Here is a 7733-nt window from a genome sequence, read left to right as displayed (position 1 = left end):
AATAACGCCACATAATAGGCACTGTTGATTGTTTTTCCCTTCTCAAGATAATCGATAAAAATCCCAAAAACAGAGGCTATTACTTTGCCAGCGGACTTTTGAGTTTTTCCACGCTTCGGAGACGGTTCAACGGTCGCTGTCCACTCAGCCGACTGTCGATTGAACTCAGGAGTATAGTGATGGAGCCATGTTTCATCCATTGTCACATGTCGACTGAAAAACTCTGCAAACACCGCTCAGAATCATCAACATGTTGTTGTTTTGGTCAAATGTGAGCTCGCGCGGCACCCATTTTGCACAGAGCTTCCACATATCCAAATATTGATGAATGATATGACCAACACGTTCCTTTGATATATTTAAGGCCTCTGATAACTCGATCAACTTCATTTTACGGTCATTCAAAATCATTTTGTGGATTTTTTTGATTTTTTCGTCGGTAACCACCTCTTTCGGGCGTCCACTGCGATCACCGTCCTCCGTGCTCATTTCACCACGCTTGAATTTTGCATACCAATCAATTATTGTTGATTTCCTTGGGCAGAGTACGGAAACTCATTATCAAGCCAAGTTTTTGCTTCCACCGTATTTTTTCCCTTCAGAAAACAGTATTTTATCAAAACACGAAATTCCTTTTATCCATTTTTTTCACAATAACAAAAGTTGCTTCACTAAAGACGCTTTATCTCAGAGAAGGAATATGATCACCTCAAACATGTTTCAAGAACAAAATGTTATTTTTGGACGGTGAACATGGAACATTTTTGTCGCAATCATATTCTTTTCTCGGAAAACATATACGTGATTGCCGAAATCAGGTACATAATTTTCGAGAACATAACATGATTGCGACAAACATGTTACATGTTGCCCGTCCAAAAATAACATTTTGCTCTTAAAACATGTTTGAGGTGATCATATTCCTTCTCTGGGTGTACAAACGCGATATGTCATTTTCATTTTCTCACATTTTGGGCAAATATTTGCCAAGTGTGACCATACCCTTAGACATTTTACTTTAACCACTACATATCAATTTCCTTATGATTCCACTGTCTCCTAACTTTTGAACACAACGACAAAAATTTTCAGATTTTATTAACAAACTAAACTCATTTCAAATGCATCCATCGCTTTTGCTTGAAACAACTCAACGATTTTGTGTAGATGGCCTAGAAATAATTCAAGTGAAAATGAAAGAGCACCCAAGCATCAGCTCCAATAAAAACAAGGCTTTAATTAATTTTATCATTTTTACGAGAGATCTGCCCCCTTCGTTCTTCCCTGGACACCGCTCTCTGGCACAGAATTACAAAAAAAGGTTTCATGCCATTCAGTTTCATTTTGGTAGTTAAGATTGTCTGATGGGTCTCTTTAATGCTTATTTATCTAAAAATTTATCACATTTTTCGTATTTCTATTTTGATTTGGAATTGCTTTGTTGGTTACTTTTCTATGTAAAAGGGTCAGACTTGGACTTTTTTTGTTAATGACAGTAGCTTATGTTCTTGTTAATTTCTCCACTGTAGACCATAACTCAAATTGTATTTAAGACACATTAAGAAAATCTACTCAACTGAGTTTGGAATGACCGGATGAGTTTTTACCAAGCCGCAATTGTTAACAAAAAATTGATTTACATTAAAGTTGCAAGAGTTTATATATACACAGAAAAAAAGTAAACTGTTTTATAGCAAGAATGAACTACGTCGTGCGAAAATTGAACTAACATTTTGAACATTTTGAGATTTCCACAAAGCGTTGTAAAAACCAGGAAAATTTAATACCCTGTTGTTCTTTTTAACTACAACTCACAAAATTACACCTTCTCATAGAAGAAAAAATTAACAAAAAGTAAAGAAAAAAATTCATTGGCGCCAAATCATGACAATCATACTATAGTTCATTATTACTGTCCTTGGGAATCATACGAAAATGTTCCTTTGCTTTAGTTCCTTTTGAACTTATGTGTGCTACCATTGAACTTTATACCCACATTTAGTTCATGTTTGAGACATACTTAAAAATAATAAAATTTCATTTCACTTAAAAAAAATTAATAATTTTAAACACAAAAAATAATTTTTCCAATAAAAATAAGTTAAATTTAGCGTTATGTTAACTACGGATTTTTTGTGTGTGTGTGAATGGGAGCCATAAGGGGTTTCCAAAAAGGTCCTATATTGAATAAGCCGCTATTTCGGTGGATGCCACACCCAGAAAATAGTGACCCCTTCTTTAAGTTAAAATAAACTAATTTTGAAGAAAGTTGAACGTTGTATAGCGCCAAACACATTTATATTTGTTTGAACGATATGATTTTCGTAGAAATTACGAAGAATGCATTCTCTATTTTAGTTAATATTTTCCTATATTTATGTACCACTATACTACAGAATAAAAACAAAATTAACTAAATTTGAATTCATATATGGAATGATTTTGTAGCATACAACGGTTGAGAAATCTCTTTTGATGGCAAGTTTGTTCTGAACAATAGTGTAGTAGCACGCATAGTATCCGGCCTCTGTCTCGTCGGCTATTGGTTGGGTTCGAATAATTCAACTACCATGTTCAGATTGTACCAAGAAAACCACAATATAAATATTACTTAAAGATATGCGTGCAGGATACGAATAGAATAAAAGACAACAGAAAAGAACAGAAGAAATTTTTGGATGCGAAGCAGGTGTATAGATGGCAACACCTGAAAGTACCCCTCCCAACCTTGACCATGACCGTTTGCTTTAAAATAACCCATGGTCCCAAATATCATCAACCCATCACCCAGTTAGGAAATCAAAGAAAAATGATTTACATTTTCATCCTGGTTTATTTACCAAATAATTCATTAAAGTACAATTCGAAACTTAAATGTTTGAGTCTCATAATCATTCCAAATTCAGATATAAGACATCCTAATGGTATTGCAGTCTAGTAGCTCAACAATAAATTATTAGAACCAATGTAAAGTTACTTATGAATTAATTGACTCGCAATAATATGCCCTAAACCAATGGAATAATTCAAATATAGCAAGAGAGTTTATGCCAAAACAACAAAAAGAAATAACATTCAATATATTCGAAAAAAAAATTCAAACTGAAGAATAAAATTCAATTTTATATCAAAATTAACACATTCCTAACTATATGCAGAGATCGGTATCGCGAAAAAAAATAAATCACACAAAAAAAAAAAAAACTGGAAAAGAAATATATCCAGTTCGGATATCATATATGTAGGTAAATAGAATAGGAGTGTAATACATAGCATGCATAATATATATAAATAAATCAAAACTTAGCTATTGTAATTGTACCGGATACGTTTACGAGTTTTTTAAAACTTCAGAATAGAATTTGAATTGAATTAAACAAATGGTTGAAAAAAATAAAAAAAAAACGTTACGGTGACAGGATTCGAACCTGGGTCCCAAAAAAAATTGATCTTTTGAGCAATTACTTTTAAACGATTACCAGCATCCCACAGCGAAATAGGTTGCGTTATTGCATTAAATTTATGTAAAATATGTTTTCATATTGTTTGATAAAATTAAATAAAATTACGAGAGGTAAAACAAAAAAAAATAATTAAAAATAACAACACGACTGCGCTGTGTTTCGAACCTGGGGTTCAAAAGATAATCACTCGTTTCGTCTTCCTCTTAAGCCTGTGCGCTATTTCATAGCCACTGAGAGGAATAATTAATTAATGATAAAATTACGTTTATGCAATCGTTGTTTTGTTTTCAAATTTCAAACGCGGAAAAATAACTCAAAGCCCGATTTGACGGAGTTGGAATTCGCTGCCAACCCTCTAGGTTTACAACAACAACAATAGTAATAACAAATGTTAACATGCAATCAAAATCAAATTTTAGAAATGTCGGTAATTTATATATTTTAACAAATGAATGTATTGAAATTGTATCTATTATTTTGCAATAATAATTATTCAAACACTTTTATATAAAAGAGAATAATAATAATAATAAAAAAAAAGTTCTTCAAAAAAAAAACAAATGAATAAAAAAAAATTCCTTTGTCGGGATTTGAACTGCGGTCGTCAGTCATGCGAGTTTCAACAACACCCACCGGGCTATGACATGACTTACGATCGTTTGCTCAGATGTTCAATTGAACTGGAGGAGGATTTTGATTGTGTTTGCATGTTAAATAAATTCACCTACACTGTAATCATCAACACTGTTAGCAGTTTTCCCCTTTTGGTGACTTTTAATATAATAATAATTTTGTTGTATTTAATCAAAACCAGTGTTTCGATGATTGGCAATGTTAAGTAAATATAAAAGGAAAAGGAAATCACTTACTTTGACACGGTTCCAACGATGAAGGATCCTTCAAGGTGTTTCCGGATATTGTTGATTTTCATGGTTTTTAATAATTTTAAAATAGGTTTGAATGTTCTTGTTGTTGTAACACACTATGTCTTAATGTCTTTTATAAATGTTCATATTTTCGATTTTGTTTAATTATCGCGCACTATTACACTCATACATGTACTTATTTAAAAAAAATTAAACGATTTTAAAACGCGATTTCTGCATATTGACAATGATCACTTAACACTATAATGACTTCTTCGTGAATTTAAAAAAATCTAAAGTTTAATAAAACTTGTATACAGGACACTATTTACTGCCAATTTACGCCTGCAAAAATGCGGTCTTCCACCAACATAAGGTGTTCCAAAGTCGTATAGCAAACGATGAGATGGAATTGAATGTGGTTGCGGGTTTATCGATGAGGGTTGCCCGTACCCATGTAGAGTAAAAATTATTCGGATATGCCCAAAGGTCCCTACAGCGCAATGGGATACCTATAAAGCAAAGGGTTTCCAAAAATAAGTTCAAATGTCTCAAACGAACAAACACAGCTATGAAATTACCTTTTCTTCATCATACATGCAAAAAAAAATTAGGGTTTTCAGGTTTCTGTGCTCCTGGTGCAACCAAAATGAAAAATCCACAAAACTCGTAAAAATTCACGTGGAGAAAAAGGACTTTCTTCGACAGAAAAGGATGAATATTTTCCGCAGTGACCAGACAAAATTCAAAGCCAAAAATCCAGAAAAATATTTCCTCAAAAATTTGGGCACAGAAATACAGGGAAAATTCAGGCAAATCCTTCGCTTTATCTCGTCCTAGTGATTAAAAATAATTCACTTAAAAAAAAGAGAAACTGCAACAATTTTCCTCTAATAAATCCATACTTACAATATGAAATATAAAAAGGATATTCACAGGGAAAAAAAATAATTGTACCACTGCGCTGCCCAAAGTTGTCCGTGACGAGATAAAACTGACGACTGATCTTAATTTTGTCCTATATATAGAGTACGAATCGATGGAAAGTCTGGATTTTCCAAAAAAATTGGAAATTCGCAGCTATTTCGAAAATGTCGTATGAAAATATAAAAACAAAATACGAGTTCAACCACTCGGAAAATAACAAGTATTCTAGCATACCTATTGCTTTACACCATTTCTATAACCAAAACAAGCATGGCCAACTGAAGCGACCGCAGCAATATTAGCCAAGCAAGCCTTCAGGCTTAAGTTGGGTCAGTGGGTAGAACCTCCGAGTACGACGCTGAACGTCTGGGTTCAATTCCTACTCTAAATCATTTTATTTTATTTAACTTTATTCTATTGTATTTTATTTTATTCTATTTTATTGTATTATACTTCATTTTATTATGTTTTATCTTATTGTACTTTATTTCATTTCATCTCATTTTATTCTGCTTTTATTTTATTTTATTTTATTTTATTTTATTCTACTTTATATCAGTTTATTTTTGTCTCAAAAGACTAGTGCCTTAAATGATGTTGCAAAAAACCAAAAAAAAAGAACTATGTGATGCCTGGCTACAAGCGACCCTACAATTCCCCCCCTGCCAAAATCAGGTTTGGGGATCCGGAGGTGACTCAAAGCTGATACATCGCTTGTAGCTAAAATCGTTCTATAAAGGATGCATACAAATCACTGCCGTATATCCTTGGCATGGTATACCCCAAGTGAGCGACGATTTAAATCCTCCAATTCATAATAATAGTTGCCTATTTTCTTTCTAATTCTTGCTTTAAGAAAAGGTGGAGCTAACTTCGAATTGTACCCCTTCTCAAAATTGCTCTGCTTGAAATTTCGCCTAAAAACTTCTTGACCTTCAACATAATTCACAACTTTCGAACGCAAGTTGTATTGCCTCTCATTCTGTTCCTGCCTCTTAGCCATATTTTTAATCGCATTCTTCCGAACAATATCGAGAGTATCATCGCGATCAAACCGTACAGTTCGATCCTCAAGCATGTCTAACTTCCGAAGCAAGGAATATGTTTGCCCATTTGTAATCATATGTTGCCCAAATGTCATAAAATAAGGTGAAGCACCAGTGGATGCATGTACAGAAGAACGTAAGGAACAGCTGATACTGCTGAGATATTCGTCCCAAGTACTATGATCATGCCTTATATAGGATCTAATTGCCGCAAGTACAGAGCGATTTACACGCTCTGAAGCATTTGCTTGAGGCGAATGCACCGCAGTACAAACGTGATTGACCCCATAGTCACGCAAAAATTTCGCAAACTGCGACGATTTGAATTGAGACCCATTATCCGACACTACAGTCTCAGGTGTACCATAAACATGAAAAAGTTCCTGTTCCATATACTTTATAACAATATCCGCAGAAAATTTCTTAACCGGCTTCAAAAAGCAAAATTTACTAAAGTGGTCCACAACAATGAAAATACCAATATTCCCTGCCTTCGAACGAGGATACGGACCAAGAAAATCGACGTATAATTTTTGGAAAAACCGACAAGTTCCACTGGTTTTCCCCATAGGTGGTCGCATCGTAAAATTTGGATGTTTGGTAACTTTGCAAACCTCACAAGAATTTATGTACTCGCGAACGTCGTTGACTAAATTCGGCCAAAAATAAAAGCGTCGAATTTTCTCTAAAGTTTTGTTTATCCCACAGTGGGACGAAAGCGGACTATCATGTGCACGTGCGAGAAGGTCATTTACCAATTCTTTCGGTACCCAAAGCTTCCATGCAAAATCATCACGCAACTGATCTCCAGTACAGTGTTCAGTCCGTCTATATAGATAGCCATCTACTATTTTCAAGTCAGGCGTCTTGTCAATCGTTTTCCTAACTTTGTCCAATAAGTCATTGTAATGTTGGCTTTTGAAAAATTTGGATTTTAAATCCACGAAAATACCAGTCCCGTCCAATTCGGACAATTCGAATACCTCGAGTTCGGACAAATCCCCACAGTTAGTACGTGAAAGTGCATCAGGAACTATATTTCTCAAACCTTTACGATGTTCGATTTTAAACTGAAAACCTTGAAGCTTTAAAGCCCATCTTGCCAACCTAGAATTGAGATCTGTTTGGGACATGAGCCACTTCAATGACGCGTGATCGGTCACCACAGTAAACTCATGCCCTTCCACATAAGCTCGGAATTTTTTTATGCTTAGCACAGCAGCTAAACATTCTTGTTCGGTGACTGTATATTTGCGTTGGGCTTGGTTCAGTTTCTTTGACATGAAGGCAATAGGAACTTCATCACCCTCCGCTGTTTTCTGCACCAAAACACTTCCTATACCAGTACTACTAGCATCACAATGAATATAAAATGGTTGAGAAAAATCGGGACTATGCAGTACTGGGGCAGTTGACATGAGGGACTTTAA

General features: G+C 34.5%; 1 long non-coding RNA gene across 1 annotated transcript; it reads right to left on the bottom strand.

The window, feature by feature from the left end:
- Positions 1–4332: 4332 nt before the first annotated feature.
- On the bottom strand, positions 4333–5381 carry LOC142230135 (uncharacterized). Its single transcript, XR_012720583.1, has 3 exons — positions 5240–5381; positions 4912–5166; positions 4333–4842 (listed from the first exon to the last, which is right to left on the bottom strand). It is a non-coding gene; the product is annotated as an uncharacterized LOC142230135 (long non-coding RNA).
- Between the last annotated feature and the right edge of the window lie 2352 nt (positions 5382–7733).

The sequence above is a fragment of the Haematobia irritans genome, chromosome 3 (assembly GCF_050003625.1).
Source record: "Haematobia irritans isolate KBUSLIRL chromosome 3, ASM5000362v1, whole genome shotgun sequence".
Lineage (NCBI taxonomy): Eukaryota > Metazoa > Arthropoda > Insecta > Diptera > Muscidae > Haematobia > Haematobia irritans.
The sequence above is the reverse complement of the archived record's forward strand: the minus strand, read 5'-3'. Positions and strand labels throughout refer to the sequence as shown.